The 20505-nt window shown below is 41.1% G+C and overlaps 1 protein-coding gene across 3 annotated transcripts in view; it reads left to right on the forward strand.

The window, feature by feature from the left end:
- The window catches only part of LOC119649808 (calcium-transporting ATPase sarcoplasmic/endoplasmic reticulum type), a 111093-nt gene that overhangs the window by 20269 nt on the left and 70319 nt on the right, over positions 1 to 20505 (forward strand). Inside the window, exon 1 of one of the 3 annotated variants that reach the window (XM_038052145.1) lies at positions 12925 to 13515. The exons of the other annotated variants lie outside the window; for them this stretch is intronic. The gene's annotated coding sequence lies outside the window, so the exon portion shown is untranslated. Of the gene's footprint in view, positions 1 to 12924; positions 13516 to 20505 lie in introns of those variants that run through there. 3 annotated transcript variants of the gene reach the window in all.

A 20505-nucleotide genomic window follows, 5' to 3' on the forward strand; every position in this document is an offset into this window, starting at 1 on the left:
ATTCGACATTTAGCTAGAATATTTGTCTCTCGGGTGCAACTACGTTTCCATTTCACCTGGTGTGCTTTTTAAAGAAGAGTCTTTGAATGTCAAGTTTTCATTGAAGGAGGTCTTGGAGAGGACATTCATAAATGGTATTTGGTGGGACTGCGGAATATTTCCTTTCGGAGATGCAGTGCAATATACCAAAATAGGTTGCCTATTCTGCCTACCCAGAGAATATAGGCTTACCCAAACTCTTTCAGAAATGCGCGGAATTCTTTGATTTTCAACAAAGAGCCGTTTTATAACGGTGGAAAACTTCGATGAAAGCCTCCATTTGTAGTGAAGAAGCGGAGTCTGGACTTTTTTGTAAAACCCCAGGGTTTTTTTGAATGCATTTTAGGGATTTGACACCTAAAAGTCCAAATGTCATTGATTTCGGGCATTAAAAAATTAACTTTCTTTAATAATTCTCTGGCCTACACTGAATATCAAAGATACGCCGTTCAAGGCTCTCTCAATTCAGCGATAATATTCTCAGTTTATTGAGATCCATCCACATTGAAGTATTCGTTTGCTATGCTTACATATCCTGTGTCCAATTATCGTAGCTTAATTATATGCATGCTGCCTCGCTTACATTTTGTCCTTCTGTGTTAATTTGTCAATTCTCTGCTTATATTTAGCATCTTTGCTTCAGATTTAATTGAGGAATCTTCATTTGAATTGATTAACTGTACCATCACGAAAATGTCACAATGGATATGAATTAATAGTTACTGTTCCTTTGTGACAGTTGTTGCTGCTGTGCAAGTTGCCTAAATTTTTAAATTTTCCAACCAACCTCTTTCACTTCAACCACTTTTTTGACATTGATGTACATTGTTGTAGTATATCAATACTGGGAAAAGCTAAGGCTGGCGGGTCTATTTGTTACACTAGGAACATTCAGGTTTATAGAGAGTCTAGCTCTTTTATTTTAGGAACTTTACGTTTTTGAAAAGTAATCGCAAACCCAAAGGTTGTTGAACCTTTGGGACGAGAACTCCTCGAAGGATGTCTAGCTCCTAGGAAGATTGGAGATACTATGCGACAGCTAGATAAACTGTCCAGAAAATTTTCGGGAGCCTCATGGGTTAGAATTTTTTGACGACACTCGAAAAGTCTACAAAAATCAAACCAAGGTAGAAAGCCAACGAAGCAAACATTTTTATGTGACATTAAAAGGCGAGAATCTCCAAAAGATACTACCATGCTGAAGTACCCCAGGTTTTTACAGGCTGAGATTAGCCTGTTGATCCTTCTTATCGCAACGAATTATAATTAGTGGGGAATATGAGAGGGAGAAGTCAACTTTATCGTCTAGGCTTGACCACCCGTTCCTTCAGATTTTTCCACTGTCAAGGCTTCGGCCACCCGTTCCGGCTCCCGACTTCGACTAACAGTCTACTGGTTTCATCGATTGAACTTACCTAGCGTGTTAAAGTTTCTCCGCCAGCTTCCCTTCCAATACCTTTTAGATACTTCAGTATCACCTATGGGTTGGAAGCAGTTGCTCCGCTACAATTTTTTCAGTTTCCTGATTTTGGAGATTTCAAGCTTGCCAAATATTTCATGCTCATAATTGTATTTCATTCGCTATCTTTTGATCCTTCCGAGGGTATTTTCTCAGATACTTCAATCAGTATTTTCTCAGATACTTCTATGAGGGTCTACATACCCTAAGTCATACAATTGATTTGTAAACGCGAAGTCTAATTCTGCTTTGTATTCAGACTGCCTTTAATGTCTTCAGGAACCATTTTCTTGACTTAGATTCGTTAGATTCACCAGAATTATTCGGTAGTTAGGTAGTAAGCATATGGAGCTGTCTACATTTTCGTTGAATTTCTCACACGCCAAAACTCATACTCAACCAATTTTTTCGTCATGATCTTGTGCTCGTTTCTCAATCCCACCAGAGTCACTTGCGACTCGAATCGAGATGTCCTAAACATCCTTCCACCCTTCTATTAGTGAGGGCTTCAAGATTTGTCAGCCAGACATTGGAAGATCCAGCTTTGATACATATCACACACAATCGCTTATTTATCGGTGCGAAGTTGATAATGTTTAATTTGGCTGTTCATTCCTTATCCACGATGAAGGTGACTCCAAAGTACATCTTTCTTGATGGCCCTTTTGAAAACTACGTACGATAAATAATAAGCAATCTCGCAGTCAATACATTTCGATCCCTGGAATGTTATCACTAAGGTGGTGGAGGGAACATTTAAAAGCGGCAGCTCTATTTAGTGATTGAACATTCTAGGATCCTAGATTCATCAGTTCATCCGTTCGATTCCGTAGTACTGATCCAGCTCATGATTCTGAGGTACTCTTTTTCAAATTTCTATGGAAGTCGAGTTGTGAGCCCATCGCTTCGAGGATTTTTAGAAACCTCAAGAGAATACACATTTAGTGGAGATTGAAAGGTGAATTTGGGAGCAAAAATATAGACAGCATTTCTTGTAATTTAAATTTTTACATCGGTAATCAACCATCAATTTCACTCCAAAGGGCTATACCAATTTGGTCGTCGCACTCCTACTTTATTATTATCGAAAAACTACGAGTACCAACATCTAACCTCATCAGACAACAGCCAGCGTCACACTTTTCGTAAGAAGCATCCTCGCAAATTGCTCCTTGGTCAAACAAATCGCAATGGAGGAGAATATATTCTAGGTCATGGTTTTCTCGAATTTCAGAGAGTTCACAGAATCCCTGGTTAAGTAGTGGCTTCAAGCAAATAATACTCCCCCGTATTGCTGATTTGTCCGCTTTGCACTGCCACAAAGAGCGCTTTCACCTGCTCCCGTTCCAACGATGGCTTTCCCAGAGATGTTATACTCAACAGATTTTCAAACCAGTCCCCAAGTCCATTATCTGGTTATTGTTTGAAATGAGTGACGAGGAACCATCACTCCTCTCTATACAGCAAGTGGTTTTCTCTCTACAGTAAACAACTATTAAACGACGGAGAGAGGATGAATATATGTAGGTACATGTATGTCTCATGGAGCAACCACTTTGCTTCACACACGCGACATGGCGATGATGTAACAGACAAACACTCAATGGCTGCCACTCACCAAACCTCACCAAAACCCACACGTGTAGCGCTATCCATACACAACAATATAGCTAACCCACGAGTTGATATGTAAACGGCTAAGGCAGTGGATGAAGCCTTGGTGATAACAGGAATATCTAGCTAAAAATCCAAAATTCTCATCTCCACCTTCTTTGCCATGATTCTTCCGATATTCGCCGTTCTGTTTTGCCACTTGGTCTTTAGGTACTATAACATAATATACACTGCTGCTTCTCCTGACGTCGTTTTGCAGACACAAATCATCCAAAGCTTCCTTAGTCGACCAACTAAACGCGTTTTCCGAATCCATTGAGGAGCTTGAAGTTGAGTTAAAATGCATGGCCTTCGAGATGAGGAATGAACGTCTTTAACAGGATCCACCAACATTGGATAGAATCCCCGCAAACCCTGCACTTACATTCGAGGTCTTCTCACGCATATATTTCAAACTCTCAACGGCTACTTTTAGACAATCACAAACATCCATGACTATAGCGGGGATTCAAACCTGGGACACGACGTCGAAATCGTTAAACTGACACCCCAGCGATCTCGGTTATCGTACCAAACAAATACCATGGAAATGATAAAATCTCTTTGCTTTTGACTCGTCTATATAGAAACTTCAAGTTCGATCGGACTGGACTTGAGGTATCATTCGATTTCAGTACAGATCTCGAGAAGAGGAGAGAAGTAATGTTTTTTTATCGTTCACCAAGTAGTAATTCAAATATGAAAAGGTCAGGTTTGCAATAAACAAAACCCCAGTTCCACCAGTACCTCGTTTTCTCTGAGACACTCTTATTTTTTGGCCAATTTCAATTTGTCAAGCTGTCTATGAGTTCGATTTTAATGTCCCCTACGTTGATGTTCGAATGGCTGGCGTCCTGATTCTTGATTGTATCATTATTTTCGTTTTGTCCTCGTTAATGCGTAGTCCAACCTTTTGCCAGCAGTGTCAAGAGTATGCAGTTCCTCTGCATCAGCCAGTTTTCGAGATATAATATTGATGTCATCATTGTGTCGATGAATAGTGTCCTGTTGGTGTTGGTATAACGTTGAAAAGCGTTGACGTCAGTCCGTTGTCCTGCTTCAAACCAGTACATGTTTCGAAATGATCAGTCAATCTGTTCTGGATCCTGATCTGTGAGATGGAGTTCGTCATATTCATCTTCGTCAGTGGTACTCATTTAACTGGTATATCAAATTGCAGCATTATGTTGTACAGTACTCCATAATCTATATGTTTGAAGTCAACAAAAATTTGGTACACCTCAACGTTGAATTCCCAGCAATTTGGAGGATTAGTTTAACGGTAAAAAGCTGGTCAGTTGTGGAGCGACCTGGCCTGAAACCGCCTTGGTACTCACCAATGTGCCGTTCGTGGTCTTATTCTGTATTTTATAGGACGAACAGACTAATTGTGAATGGAACAGATGATGCTCCTGGGCCAGTGGTCTGAGATCACCTTGCCCTTCCAGGTTCGCAGTAGTAGTTGGTGTGTTGCATTTAATAGACTCGTTCCACTAGATTTTAACAGGTCGACTGGAATCTCGTCCGCGCCCGGTGCTTTGTTTGATTTCAGTCTCTGTCCTTGCAAAGTCTAGTCCTGGGTTGATAACCGTTCTTAATTGTATTCACTAGTCTATATGCCTGCCTGATGTTTCTGTTAGCTAGATTTTCATTAATGTACAGCAACTGCTCGTCCTAATATTTCCGTCTCTTACGTCTAATTAGTCTATTCGGAATTCACCGTAGCTCGCCATACTTTTCTTTTTTGGCTCTGGTTACACTTTGGGTGTATTCTCTGTAGGGTTCGCTCTTTGCATCGAGTGATATTCTGCACTCATCGTCAAACCAGTCAATTCACGTTTGTCGGGATGTGTATCCCACGACTTTGTCTGCGGTTCCTTGATGGTGCCTTTAAGTTCTCCTCATAACCAGGTTAGTTTGTGAATGCGCCAGTGCGGGGAGAATGTGGAGCTTACGACAAAATTCCTACTGCTGGTGAAGTAAATTAATCGTTGACCATTGTGATTGCATTCCTCATGGAGGCTGTGTCCTCCAGTGGTACCCCAATGCCAACTTTCCTTTCCAATTTCGCATTAAAATCCCCCAACAGTATTGTTCTTCTCTCTTCGCCTTTCACTGCATCTTCCTTGACTTCAGTCAGGGCGTGCACTTTGGTGAGTCAGAGGTTGTCAGATGCGAATCGCACACAACCTTTCGTTAATAGGTTTGAATTCGGTGACGTGCGACTTGAGCTGTTTGCTCACTATAAATCTAACTCCAAACTTCTTGGGACCCAATAGTTTGCCGCTTTTGAAAATTCATGTCGCTTATTTCGCTGCCAATCCAATTTGTTTCCTGGATTGCAATCATGCTCAATTTGTAAATCTCGACCTGTTGAAGAAGGGTATTGATGGCCCCTGGTTTACTCAGAGCGTATATTCCAGGATCCGAAAGAACACTATCCAGGGGTGGCCTCGTTGATAACTGCTTCAGCTGGTTCCAAACGTGCCTGAGTTCACACAACTATGTATGTTGCAGGTTTGGATATGTAATTCCTGACACCCTACTCACCTGAGACGCCTATCTTTTCGAAGCCTGTCAAAATAAAGTATAGAGAAGCATAGGAGCTATACACCACAGCTGACATACATCTACCTCATCCCATCGCGTATGGTGTCGGTAGGATTTACTTGGGAAGCGACCTAAATATTCAAATCCTTAAGCGACTCTTTCAACATTGACGTCGAATGAATTTATTTTTTTTTGTTTTCATGTAATTATCTAAACCTTGATTTGAGCTTGCATTGCACTTCTTAACAATATGTCATTTATTCATACAACTTCTTCATCGATCGATACCTCTTGCATCCGTTCTCGAAGTAGTGGAGTCGAGTCGAGAAACATGGAGAATTACCCGCTTTTCTCCTCCTCCCGTCAAGCCTCACCCTAGACGCCTTGGCAAGTATAAAGGCATTCTTAGCGTTCACCCTTCTTGCTTATCTGTTTAGAAAACCAGCTTGTTCCTGTTCTCTTTACAGCTTTGAGGTTTTCCAATAATGACCCTTCCAGGCAACTCTCTACAAAACGTTGAAAATCTTAAAAGTTAAAGCGAAAACTAAACGTAAAGTAGAATAACTATGTTGCCTCAAGAATTTTCCATCTTTTACGCCTTCTTCGTAGTAGTAGTGCTACTACGGACTGCTTTGAGTTTCGACTTCCTAGATCCACCGTCTCTAACTTACTCGGTTCGTCTATCAGATCCTAATACATATGTGGTAGAAATACGGAGTCGACATCGACAGAGTCTTCCAAACAGCCTATCCTATATACAGATCCGAGTCCATCGTTTTACCTCGAGAATACCTCGAATATTCTTTTAGTTATTTCCGAGTTGCCCATTCCTTGAATCTGGCTGGTTCACTGGAGCAGCCACAATAGATGAATGGTCTGGTGAATGTAGAAGTCTATCCATATCAAATGCGATCTACTCACAAACCATACTTTCCTTTTTGTTCCACGCACTTTGCTTCGCTTCTAGATATGTATAGTTGTCCACACACTTTAAATTGCAGTCCCCGATTTTGATACTCTGATTTTAATTGAAAAGTAATCTAATCTCATTTCCCAATTTCTTTGATTTCCCGAGTCAGTGACTTTTATTTTAAATACTTTTTCTCCGCGAATTTTCCTTTAATTCTTTTAAGGACAAATATGTATGTCCACCTGACAGTACGTCCGACAGATCATAGGAGTCATTATGATCGTTAAGATTTACTGATTCACTACATACTAGAGCCAGAACTGTCAAATATTGTCTGCGGTTCATAATGGTGAACCAATTGTGTTTCCGTAATTAATTTTATTACTTCTTTATTTCCTTTTTATCCGGGAATAGCTTATGCTTCCTTAACGAAGAACGAAGAATATCGTAAATAATATGCCAACTTCCCTCCACTTATTACACATGCCTCTATATTCAAAACAAGACAATTCGCTTATGTTTATGTACATATTCTCCAATATTTACTACCGAACGATCTCATAAAATTCATTACTTACAAGTGCAAACATTGAAACCAAACCAATCCTTGAACTCAAAAATCAACCTTCTCCGAAAATTAAGTTACATTAAGCAGCCAAAACAGAGCCAATGAATAAACAAAATTTATTCAAACGAGTGCAATAGAATACTAATAACGAAAACAACTACATACTTATCTATTATTGTGTACACACATCCTTGCGTAAACATTTATCTTTGAATTTTAGTTGAGATTATTTCCGTTTTTGCATGTCACGCCATTAGATCATGAGCAACACAATGGAAATATGATTAAATTTGAAGATATTCAGAGGAATTTTGATATTTAAAAGCAAAGTGAAAGCTTCTATTCTAATTTATTCTAAAAATAAATAGATGCAGTTACTGAAAATTCCAATGTCAAGCCGATTGTTTAAAGTTGTGGCGAAAAAAGATACATAGAAAATTAAGAATATTTCAAGTTTGAGGGGAACTTACTAAGTAAGTTGAATTTGGAATCAAGGATTCATTCAAATGAAAAAAAAAATAAAAAAAGAATTAAGAAAATCGGAAATGCCTGAATGAATATTTGGTGTCATTTGATAGTGTGATGGCGAAGGTGGTTGAGTGACAACAAAGTCATAAAGGTCGAATCCAAGGAATGGTCGGTGGGGTTGGAAATTAATTTTGCAAATCCCATACCCTGGGTTCAAGTCCCAGTTCTGGTCAATAGATATTTGTTGCTGGCGTTGTCTTTCTCTCATGACTATAAACTTGTCACTTGCTGAGCATCTAGGGTGATGATCATGAAACTGAAGCCTAATCTCATTAAATATGAAAAAGAGAACAATTAATAACAATATTCCAAAAAGCGGAGAGCAAAAGGAAAATAGATCATTATCAAAATATCTAAATTCAAAGAAAACAATTTTTGACATTAGAAAGCATTCGCTTCTGTACAAAATTGACTTTGTAGATGAATGGATTATTCAAGGAAGATAAGAGTATCTTTTTAATATAAATAAGAAAATTATTTACTACTATCAGATAATTTTCGCTGTAGATATTGCACAAAAATTACACTGATCTTAAGTGACAATATTTCAAATATTATAAACAAATTGAAAGTTTGGAAAATTTAAACACGTTAATTATAGAATATCATCATTATCAAGGGCGCAACAACCGTTTTCCCATCTAGGCCTGGCTTAATAAGGAACTCCAGACATCCTGGTTTTGCCCCGAGGTCCACCAATTCGATATCCCTAAAAGCTGTCCGGCGCCGTGGCCTACCCCATCGTTTCATCTCAAGCAGGGTCTGCCTCGCCTTCTTTTTCTACCATAGATCATTATTGTCGACCAAATCCAAATAGGCCAGACAAGTTAAGAAATTCTTGGAAAATTGAACATTTTTCAACAAAATAAAATACTAAAACTACGGATTGAAGTTAAAGATGAGCATTTAAATTTGGGGTTTTTATGTTTCGTACGTAGGTTCCCATGTTCTATGCTTGGAAATCAATGACAGCCAGCTCAATGATGTTGACAGTAGTCAACAGACGTCATTAAACATGTGATAACTTCGCCAAAGCTGAATTTTCTAACGAAATCTTTCATTTCCATTTCAATTATTTGGAATTTCGAACTTTAAAATAAACTGAAATTGAAACTTAATGACGCTGATGATGCTTTGCAAAAGAAATAAATAGAAAATTGACCTCGAATTTTACAAAAAAAAAACGCTCTAACGTCACTTTTATTTAGCAAAACTCAACGTCCCATGGTATTTACTTTCGCACATGGAAAAACGGAGATATATAGATGTAAATGGAAACAAATAATCTGTGAAAAATGACGCAGTCACATCGTTTGTGTTTAATATGTCAATCATATCTGCGTGTGGTATATTCAATAAACTCATCACTTCACTGAAACTGCTTCGATTATTTAAAAGTCTCCTTTGCTGAGTTTGTGGGCTAGCAATCTGCAAATTTTGAAACTCTACCGAAACGACAACAACGCCTCGGATAGCGACTGACCTCACGGCAACGACCTGTGACTATCAAAAACGGACTATGATTGGTTTCTGGAATGTGCGGACGCTCCCCAAGAATGGTAGCCAGGGTCCTCGGAATGCTCGCTTTCTCCAACTTGAGCGGGAGTTCCAGCGATATAAATTGGACATTTTGGATCTAAGTCATAAGGTGGGACTCTGGAGAGTTTTCGTCTCCCTCTTGCGGCGATGTGCTTTTGTACTCTGGAAAGCCAAGCGGTACCAGACACCAATCCGATGTCGAGTTTGAAGGCTACAGCAAAGTGCTCCCTTGAACTGGGAGCCGGTTTCTGAAATACTTCTAACTGCTAGGTTTCCATCCAGGTTAGGGAGCATCACAATTGTACAATGCTAGGAGGAGCAATTAAACGCGGTTTAGGGGAAGCTGTGATCGTGAAGAGTGATCTAAATGCCAAGGTGGGATCTGACACACGTTGCTCGAACATGTGATGGGGAAACATGGTCTTGGCAACCGTAACACAGGGCCTGCCATAAGGTCAGTTGGGTTTCAACTGACCAACGTCGTACGAACAATCAGATCGACAAACTTTGCGATTAGCAGTAGATTTAAGAGTTGTCTTCTGGATGTGCGTAACAAGAGAGACGCTGATATTGGCATCGAAAGGGATCACCATCTGATGGTCGCTTAGGTTCGTTTGTGTGTTGCATTCACGACTTCTCTCATAGTTGGGGAGCTGCGACCTCTCAAGTTCAATATCGGCCGCTTGTACGACCCAGCTGCCGCTCGAGAGTGAGAGAGCTAATTTGTTGATCGAGCGGCAGATCTACTGAGTAACATTCCTGAAAATATCGATGAGCATTGGGCCGCAATTAAAAATGCTCCTTTCTCGTTTGCTGCGGAATCGTGAAAGCGGATCGATGAACGGAAGAGGTTGAAGGCTATCCTGACCGCTGCGAGCAATGGTGGGGGGGGGGGTTGTTCCCTGAGAAGTTCAGCGTAGTGTACGCCGTGACAAAAGAGAATTTGTTATTGCGCTGGTTAGAGAAGCGAAAGATGCCGCAGATCGCAATGATGAGGTGCATACCCCATTATGAAAGAGCTTGCATGTGGTCACAAATTTTTCGATGGTCCTGTGGAGGACATTGACGGTCGACTTCTCATCCACGATAATGAACAGCTGAAGAGGTAGAGAGAATACTTCACCAGGATCCTTACCGGTTTACATCCGGGAAGATTCCTCCTCTTATGGATGAAATGGCTAGTCGCCGTGACATGCGAATACGAATTGTTCTTCCGAGCAGAAAAGAAATTATTTCGGCCATCCATAATTTATGTAGAAGAACCCACAGCGGGCACTGGCCTGCTCTCTATCCATCAAATTTTCCAGGTGTTCCTTGATGCGTTCCTGAATTATCTTAGCTACTAGCAGAATGGATACATATTTATAATAGCAGAATGTGTTTTGGTATCATCATGGTGATGTCTGACTTGTCCCCATCCTTTTTCTCCCCGTTAAAAAACTGAGGCGCAAAATCCTCCTCAGCTCCTTCATGACTCGTGATTATTGAGGGCTAATTTCATAACCGGATTATCCGAGAACAACCCTGCGTCCGATCCGTCTTGCACAACTGACCCGTTGGTGAAGATTATTAGGTCTGTAATCTCTAAAGACTCGTGTATATTTATTGACCATTCTTCAATTTTGATGATTACGAGAGAGTATGGCTTTCCAAAAACAAATCTGGAAACCAGATGATCTGTCGGCATCAGAGCCACCGAATGTTTATCAAAGAATTTCCAGATGGACGCATGATCGGCGGCTTTTGCACGCACAGATATCGAGCCTATATGCGTTATTGGCTGCTTTCCGTTTCACCTTCAAATGAATGAGGGTAAATTTAGGAGAGCTTTGTGTGCCGCGGTTGGCATAGCAATCATTGCTCTAGTAATACTTTGGAAACCGAGCCTTTATATCTGCCAGCAGTTTCTTGCTGTTAGCAAAGTTCAATCTCGGAAACCAAACGATCAATCCATACATCAACATTTCTTTTATTATGAATGTATACGTCCAATGAATCCGTTACGGTCAAAGTCCCCAGATCTTACCTACCTATCTAACGTTCCCAGTGAACAGAACTAGTCCAGTCTAAATGCTATCTCGCGATATTTTCAGCGATTAAATTGTTTGAAAAAATTAAAACTTCCCATTTCTATTAACTAGTAAAATTTACAAAGCTTGCAAATACCAATATTTCGACAACCACTTGTTCCCTTCATCAGTGCTAACAAGTCTTACTTGCAAGCTTAATCAATATTACTAGCGAATAGAAAAGCAAGTCATAATTATTTCAAACAATTCTTCCTAGGATTCATCATGAGTTCGTTAAGTACCACTGTGGATTACATGCTTAGTTGCATTCACATATTTTGTCCGCCAACTTGTCGATAATTATTACGTCTAGATCATCCGCAAATGCTTATGCAAAGATCTTTGTGTCCTCCAGGAGCCATCATAAGATGTCCATTACCAGAAGCCATAATAGAGGAGGGAGAACCCCTCCCTGTGGGCAATCTCTAAGATATCCTGCCTCAATAGACTTCTGGCCGACCAGTATGTGGATTTTTCTCTCTCAACTGATTAACAGCGATTCTATACTGTCTTGCCGGGTCCCAAATTGGCGTAAATGAGGCATAATTGAAGGCACTTTCATGTCCATGAATGTGCCTAAATTCCTTTCCGTACATCGTCTTTTCACTTTTTGCCGAAAGCTCATAGAGTACTGTCTCCGTGGATTTGCCTTTCCGGCGTGTTGCCTTTAGTGAGGTGGCCGCTTAGGAATGTATGAACCGACCTATTAGTCTTTCCAATCCTTTTAGTAGAAAGGACGTCAGTTTGATCTAGTGGGACCTTTTTGCGTCCGTTTCCCCGGTTTGGGAATATATATCACCTTCACATGACCCCAGTTAATTTTAGAAAAAGCATGTGTTAGGCATTCACGGTATATATTCCGAATATATAGAGGCATGGCATCCATTCCCTGGCAAGTAATAGCGCAGGAATGATTCGATCGGGACCAGCAGACTTGTATCTATGGTGATTTTACTCGCTCCAGTGATAGTAATTTGCGTGCCGGATTCCAATGTATGCATCTGTCGGGCCTAAGGTGAGATTTTGAATGCTGCGATTGTACTATATGGGGTCCGTCATTTTACCGACAGATGAAACGTACGAGTTGGTTGTGATATTTCAACAGTTTTTTTTTATTGCAAATCATATCACCTATCCACTGACTGGCTATATTGGTTTAAGTTAGATGGATTCTAATCAACCCCAGGTTTTCCCGCAATTTTCCGCAAAAGTCACTTTGAAAAATTTACGTTTCTTTCTATTTTATTGACTTACCGCATCATCTTGCAAATATGAAGTAATTTTCAAAATGGAATATTTGAAATTGTAGCCATTCGAAATAACGTCCAAAATAATCTCCATACCAACTACGTGCCATCTAACGACGGAAACCGTAATATTTTGCACAAACCTTCTAAACGAGTTTCTGCCTAAAATCAGGCACAACTTGAGCCGGTTTAAGTTTTTACATCTAATTTTCCGCGGCCATAACGTATTTTAATACAACTCCAGTCACCGCGATTCCATAAACGCCGCCAATTTTCATAGAACCCTCAGGGTTGCCCCACCTGCCTGCAATCTCGGCATGGCGACAGTAGGAAGACATGTCAATTGTCATGCGGCCGCGAGTTGACTTCTTGAAATCAGCAGATTGGCAGTAATAAGACTTTCATGCTAATCGCTGCCGTAAGTTGATTCACGCGTCGTGTGTTGTTCATTCAAAATGTGCGGAAAATAATATCATTGGTGATATGTTAGCTGCAAGGAGTTTCGATTCGTGTGAAACATAAATAAGACTGGACTGTAAAAGGCGCGTACGGAACACTTTTTTCGTTAGTTTGCTCGTTTCTTTTCCTAGTTATTTTAATTTTAAGCGTATCTTTTTGCAATAATCCGATATCCCTCCGTAAAAGTCATCTTGTCGCTGTCCCCTGTACGCTTTAGAACCGTCGTGGCCGCATTTTTCCTTTGAAGATTGCAGAGAAAAGTTGAGTTCTCTCGTGTGTCGTGTGTTTTCTGTATTGCATCGGTTGAGTTTGTCGCTTTTGGGTTTTCGCGTAGTTTAGTTCGTTCGATAGCGAGTGGAGCAAGGTTTCAGTGGGCAAATTGAGATCGGAGACGAGGTCCTGACCGGCACGAGATCATCACATCCAGGATACGCGCAAGGGGCATTGGGAGGAGCCCAAGTCGTTTCGAAGCCCGTGTGATAGCGAAATTGTGTGTAAGTTCCTCACAACGTCTACAACTTTGACGTCAAGTTCGAATCGAAGCTGAAAACGAGGTTATTGCGTTGCGTTGACCGAAACTTGCCACTCATTCATTCTTTCCGTCGTTTTCTTTCTTCTGGCGTTCGCCGCTCGGTTTCTTACGCTCGAGAACAACTTGGACGCACTCGGGCCGTGATGACGGCACCGTTCTCCGGCCGAGCATGCAAGTGATTGGGACACGTGTTAGTTTGTGATTTGGTGGAAGTGATGGCTCCTTGTCAATGCAAAGTCCGAAATTTCTGGACAAAAGTAGCCGCGGGAGTCTTGAGCGGCTGCGAATGAAGGCTGGCGGGAGGTCGCGACCAATCTTCGTTTCGGCTGTGATAAGCGCAGTCAAGGCTCAATTTGCTGACTCTCACAAATACTTGGCGGTCGTTTGAAAACGTCAGCAGACACTTGTTGTTCTGCGAGCTCTGACTGGGTAGAAATGTAAAATTCGTTCCATTTCATCCAAAATGGCAAAAAACAGTCATACGTTGCTAGAATATACGCGGTTTCATTCCCATAAAAAAATCCGAAGTTTCGGTGGGACTTTTAGGATTCTTATCATGTCACCAGCTGATCCGGTTTCTGTGTCCGCCGTATATCTTTGTTTGGCCCATATCCACGTCTATTCGCGAGAACACATCTTCCGTCCCAAGGCCTTACGTATCCACCGCCACCGTAAGCGATACCGCTCGAGATATTCATCTACAAGTCATCCATTGTTTACTCAACAAAAACTGCTGAAAGCCCCAGAATTCTATGACGACACCTGGACCCAGGCCGCGCTTTAGAAACGGCGTGTCAACCTTACAAGCCGTGTCTGATTGCTTACGTCAATGCTCGAGAGATCGCTTTTGCTCATGGCGACAAACGAGATTTGCTCCTCGCTGATTACTATTATTATTGTCTCATGGCAATGGCAGCGACGAGAACTTTGTCTTGTTTACTGCACCGAGGCCTGTCCATTTTTACGCCGCACAAACAGACCGGTTATCCGTGAATCGCAAGAATGGCGTGATACCGAAAAAAACCAAATTCCCAATGAAACCGCGGGGCCTTTTTCCTGGGGATTCCAGCCCAATATGCTGCTCCCATTAGCACGCCGCCATGCAAATAGTGCATTGCATCATCACGACTACGCTAGGTCGCCAAGATAAGCTCCGAAATATTTTATCTGTTTTAATCTTTCAAACGATTGAATGGGGAATTTGGTGACCCAGAAAGTTAGCAAGTGCTCGGCGACAATGTACGATTAATTATCCCCTTTGTGGCCATTCTGGCGGCACTCACTGTAAATCTTATTATCGGCATTCCATTACGGGGAAAGTGTCAGTAAAGTGATGCCTGCGGCGGACGGAAGTGTGGAGTCGTTTGCGGCTATTGACATGGTGGCTGTGTGATGGGACCAAACGCTCCCCGGCCGATGAAGTGTCACTTAAGGAAGAAGACACGTGTGTAGCATTCTAGCAATCCGGTGGAGTCAATACCAGAACATTAAAAGTAAGGAATTGCGGGAAAAGGAGAGAGATTTACAGTGGCGAATAGATTCTCGCTAACAATTGCGGAGGTGATAAGTCAATTTGTTTCTAGGTCATGCTCTCGTTGACTTAGTATGGCTGGTTTCCTGGTTTTGATTAAATCGTGTTCGCTTTGAACGCAAGGGAGCATTTGAACATGATAATTGTCAAATTCAGCGTCCAACCTATCAAATAAGGCCACCTACTTGCACTTTACTTGAAATTAGGTAAATTCAGAACCAGGTGGAAATCGAGCAAATCTTCATTATTGGCAATTTCTTTCCATTTGCTGCTCTCGCCCAACGGCATATATCGTTGGCTATGAACATGTTTAAATCCCAGGAAAAAGTTCGTTCCACTGAGACAAATTTTTGTCAGGGAGTTATCATTCTGGCAGGGAAAATATTTGTTTTATCGATGTTGGCCGTTAAAAACTTTGTTTTCTTCAGATTTAGCCACCTATCGTTGTGCAGGAGCTGATCATCTCAGAGTTGGACAAATTGCTTCAGACAAGCTTTGTTGAGAAAGGCTAGGAAAACATTTGCATAGGGCAGAGAGTAAGACTATGTACAGTGCTGGACCGGTGAATACCGAAGGAGAGACGCAGATTTTAATACAGCGGTTACATTTCAAAATCTACTCTCTGACCTCGATCGATTGAATTAACCCAGCAGATAAGCTTCTATACCTTTGGCCGTGCTTGCAGTGTATGCCAAACTACCTTGTGAGGCACGAGATTGATTCTTGACCGACTTGGGTGACGATAATTTAAAGGATAGTGTGAAATCATTTGGCGAGGATAAGATAACCGCCGAATTATGGTGTTTTGAATGAATCCTGGGGCTTCACCTTCTTGATTTTCAAATTTCAGCCTCAATATTGTGAAAAGTCAGTTTTCTCAGCAACTTCTGTGGTGTTGATAGCTGGTATTGCTCTGAATATCGACCAAGCTTGCGAAGCGATTGTTGCCAAAATTCTTCCACTGATATCTACTAGAAACTTGGTTGTTTCTTGTCATTAGCATAGCAGAAGTCTGCGATATCCTAGATCCGTCTAGTCGATGCAATTATCCTTCACCGTCATAAGTATCAGGTTTAGGCATTGCTCAAGTTGGTATATAATTGCTTTTTTCGTTTCGGTCACAGAAATCTGTCAATTGGCCCGCGTTTTGATGAAGAAGTTTTTTCTGACGCGTTTTTATCTGGATCTCGACTTTCCACATTCAAAAAGTACGGCTCATGAAGCGCTTGTCAGACTTGGTAATTTCAAGAGTTGTGTAGCTACCTCTGTAAGTTCCATGTTTTTTTGAAACACACTCGTAATGATTGGCAGGCGTATAACTGAAATCGCTTCATTATTTATTGCACAGAATCTTTTCCATTTGATTCATAGAAATGCCAAGCGGTATTGAACAAGCAATTCTTTATTGGTGCTGCCTAAAGATTAAGATGTAACAGTTATGCCTCCTTTTTTTTGTTGATATCCATGTCAAGTTCCTTGATAAAAAGCAAATATTTGAATTTCTCAATATTAATCCTGTTATGAAAAGCATACTTTCATCTCATTGTTTCCGAGGTTGGAGGAGTATGTTCAGTCATGGTCTATCGAGGTTTAATGTATCCAAAACATTAATATTCAGAGCAGAACACATCTGCCTGCACGTTCATGATAAATTTAGATATCGTTTCACGCCTTTGGTTGCAGGAATTCCTTTTTAGTTGACGCATTATTAATACACTGATCGCGCATCGACACTCTGTGTATTAAATTCAATGCACACCATATAATAACTTGTCTCCGAGATATGAATCCACTTAGTTTTCTTCCTTCCCCATCGTGTTTCGTCTACAGCAAAAATTATCTCGAGCAACTTGTCCTAAAATGGAATAATCGCCTCATGCAACACGGTCTCAAATTGAATCTGAATAAAACTGAATTTTTGACGACCGATCCCAATGAAACAGGCAGAATTTCGTCCGTCCTGTCGCTCTCTATGGTTCTCAGTGTTGGCCGACTATAAAAGACAATGAACGGCGTCTTGCGGTAATAGAGACGAAGATGTTGCGTTGGACTAGTGGCGTGTCACGTTTTGATCACATCCGCGATCGATATGGGGCTGCACCGATCGTGGAAAAACTGTGAGAGGGACGTCTTCGATGGTATGATCACATAATTCGCGCTAACGAAAATTCACTTGCCAAAATTGGTCTGAGCATCGAAGTCGATGGGAAACGAGCAAAGGCCGGCCGATACGATGGATGGGGATTTAAGAGCGCCATGATTGCATGCGATTCAGGCATTTGATAAAATAAAATGATGAAACCGATCATGACGAGCCGACCCCGCTTGTGAACGGAGCAAAAAAGTCAAAAGAAGATTACCTCAGATTTGTAGTCATGTGCATTTGGTTCAGTGAGCTATCTACTTCTCAACAGTATTAAACATATTCCGTGACTAAAATACTTATAGCAGCAAAAAAATTTTATTTCTGCAATCTTACTCCCTAATATTTCTCGATATAGATTAGGATATCGCAGTGGTTGCAGTTTTTTCTGGAAGTGGACGTGAAAGACTTCACATCAAAGTTTTTTTAACATGTGACTCAATAAGTTCTTAGGATGACTCATAAAGCAACAAATTTTAGGCGATGATCAGCTTTATTCATTACCATGTTGTACGTAGGCCGAGTAGGACGAGAGGCAAGACTTGAGTCCAGGACGGGTCGTCGCGTGCCATAATGGCGGCTTTCAGCGTCCGGTGCCAACGTTCTAGCATCCCATTGGATTGCGGGTGGTATGCAGTAGTCCGCTGGCGTTTAAAACCCAGGAGTTTGCCTAACTCCGAGAAAAGGGTGGATTCAAATTGCATTCCCTGGTGACCACTCCAAGGACGCCAAAGCGAGGTATCCACTCTCGACAGAGGGCTTCGGCACAAGATTGCGCCGTAATGTCTTTCAGAGGTATTGCCTGAGGCCACCGCGTGAACCTGTCCATGATTGTGAGGCAATACTTGTAACCGTGCGAGTCTCGCAAAGGCCCTATTATGTCGAGGTGCATCGTGTGGAAACGCTTGGTAGTGCGGGGGAATGAGCCCACTTCTTTCCTTACATGCCTGGAGACTTTACACTTCTGGCATGCGATGCACTCTCTGGCCCAGGAATTGATATCCTTGTTCATGGAGGGCCAGAAGTATTTTCGGGTGACTAACCGGTTTGTTGTCCTGATTCCGGGATGCGCCAAGTCGTGAACTGACCGGCTTATTCCCATGCGGTCCTTTCTGTCCCAACCAATGGCACTTTCTCACCGCTAATCCTCCACTCCCGTGGCGAGTTCTAAAATGAGTGAGTGGAGAGTTCCGCGCCATCCGCCCGTCCGCATCTGCAACATTCGAAATAAATTTCGAATGCTGCAGATCCTGCCGCGCCACACAAACAGTCAAATGTATTTTGTGTTGGTTTGTTAGTTTTTTGGAGTAGCATGGACGACCAGAGTATTCGAAATCATTGTTTTGCAGTCGCGTTTCAAATTAGTGAACCATTTCCGTATCATTTGTCTCCATGGAACCAATTCTAATAACATTTATCAAGAGAAATTTTTATTCTGATTAACAAGTAAGAATTCGTAAACAGACGAAATTCAAATTACTGCGTTGTTTGAAAAATTACAAAAGCAGCGTCACTTGAAGCTCTGTTGTGTGCGAATCATCATCAAATTGTAATGGAATTTTGACAGAAAATGCTTGAAGGTTTGTGCTTCCTGATGCCGTGCTGCCGCAAGTTCCAAATCCTCAGAACCGTTTCGCTTGATTTGGGGACCAAACATCGCCATCCACACTCATCACTATCTCAGCCAATGCTTTGTAATTAGTCTGATTATGCCATCTATCTCTGTTGTAACACAGACTAAAGTGGCGATTTCTTTTGAATTCTCATGCGACCCATTTGCCTCAATTTTAATTACTTCATCAGTAGCAGCAAACTTCGAAACTGAGCTACAGCAAAGAAGAGTGCCGCTCTTGTCACGATCCTTTAGATATACCTGTCGGCTTGTTCCACTGCTATGAAACGAACCATGATCTTATCCTTTATTTGTCTCTTTGAACTTATTTAGACTACCGAACAAATGGAAACAGAAACAGCTTAAATAACCTAAATATATTAGGCCTTTTGGTATGTCTTTGTGCTTGTCTCACTATATAGCGTCAGTCTGTGATCGTCTTTGTTCTTGTCACGCTTGCGTGAACTTATCACTTGCACATCGCAAAGGTCCCCCATCCATCGCATAAGAGAAAATCGAAAATCTAGGCATAGTTGACCGAAGAACGATCAGCAGGCATTAAGTTTGGGTCTTAGGGGATCTTATATGACAGGATTCAAAACAATTGCTATCAATTATCGTAAGCACCGACAATATTGGCATCCATTCTCTGCATGCATAGGGAATCAGCTGGTTGATTGATTACTATTATTTCAGACATTGCAGGCCTGCCTCATGCAAAATTGTCGATTTCAATGACCCCAGTTTAAACGTTCCCTGAAAATTATGTTGTGCTGTACAAATAAAAATCCATCAAATATTCTTCCAACCCCTAAGTTTGTCTGTTATAATTTTGTAGTTCGCTTGTTTATATATGGTTTAGAGTTCTTTGCTGTAAAAAAAATATTCGGTGTGTGCATAAGTATTTTCAATCCCTATAGACTTTAAATACATATAGTAATTCACGTAATCTTACTCAAAACTTACGACCCTAATATTTCTATTCATCCTACAACCTGATGAAGAAATGAATTATGCTCTAAATGAAGTTCACTTCTTTACCCTTATTAATTGATAGCTGTTCACTCCTTCCTAGAAGCCCAATTGTCTACCTGCCAACTTGTCGAAGTCTACTACTAAGCCGATTAATATTTACGGACAGAATTCCGAAAATTACATTACCCTTAAGGATAATTGAGCCTTTCACAATTTACGGGTGAATAAGAATTAATCTACACACGTGCATGTTAAAGTGACAATTATTCCTGACTCGGCCTTGAATTCAAAGAGCCATCAAGCTATAAACTGGGCTACATATCCATGCATCCTCATAGAATAGAAAGCGTAACTAGGTGACAGGTTTATTTACAGCTCTAGCTATGTCTGGGATTGTTCTATCGAATTCTGGGAATAATTGAATTCTGCCTGAATTTCTCCTATTAAATGCTGGGCCGTAACTAGTTGATTAATTTGATAGTAGGAGTTTCTTTTGTTTTTGGTGACATCATTATCTATACATTCCGTCTCGACCTTTCTCAATTAGGAAACTTCCAAGGTTGACAACTGCAAACCTTTGGGCAAATATAGACGCCTTAATAAAGGTTTTAGCAATTACACGGGCGATAAACCAATTAAATATTTTTCTCTTTTCTTAGCTAGGGAGCGGATTGTTCGGATTTCACTTCTT

Source organism: Hermetia illucens, chromosome 1 (assembly GCF_905115235.1).
Source record: "Hermetia illucens chromosome 1, iHerIll2.2.curated.20191125, whole genome shotgun sequence".
Taxonomy (NCBI): domain Eukaryota; kingdom Metazoa; phylum Arthropoda; class Insecta; order Diptera; family Stratiomyidae; genus Hermetia; species Hermetia illucens.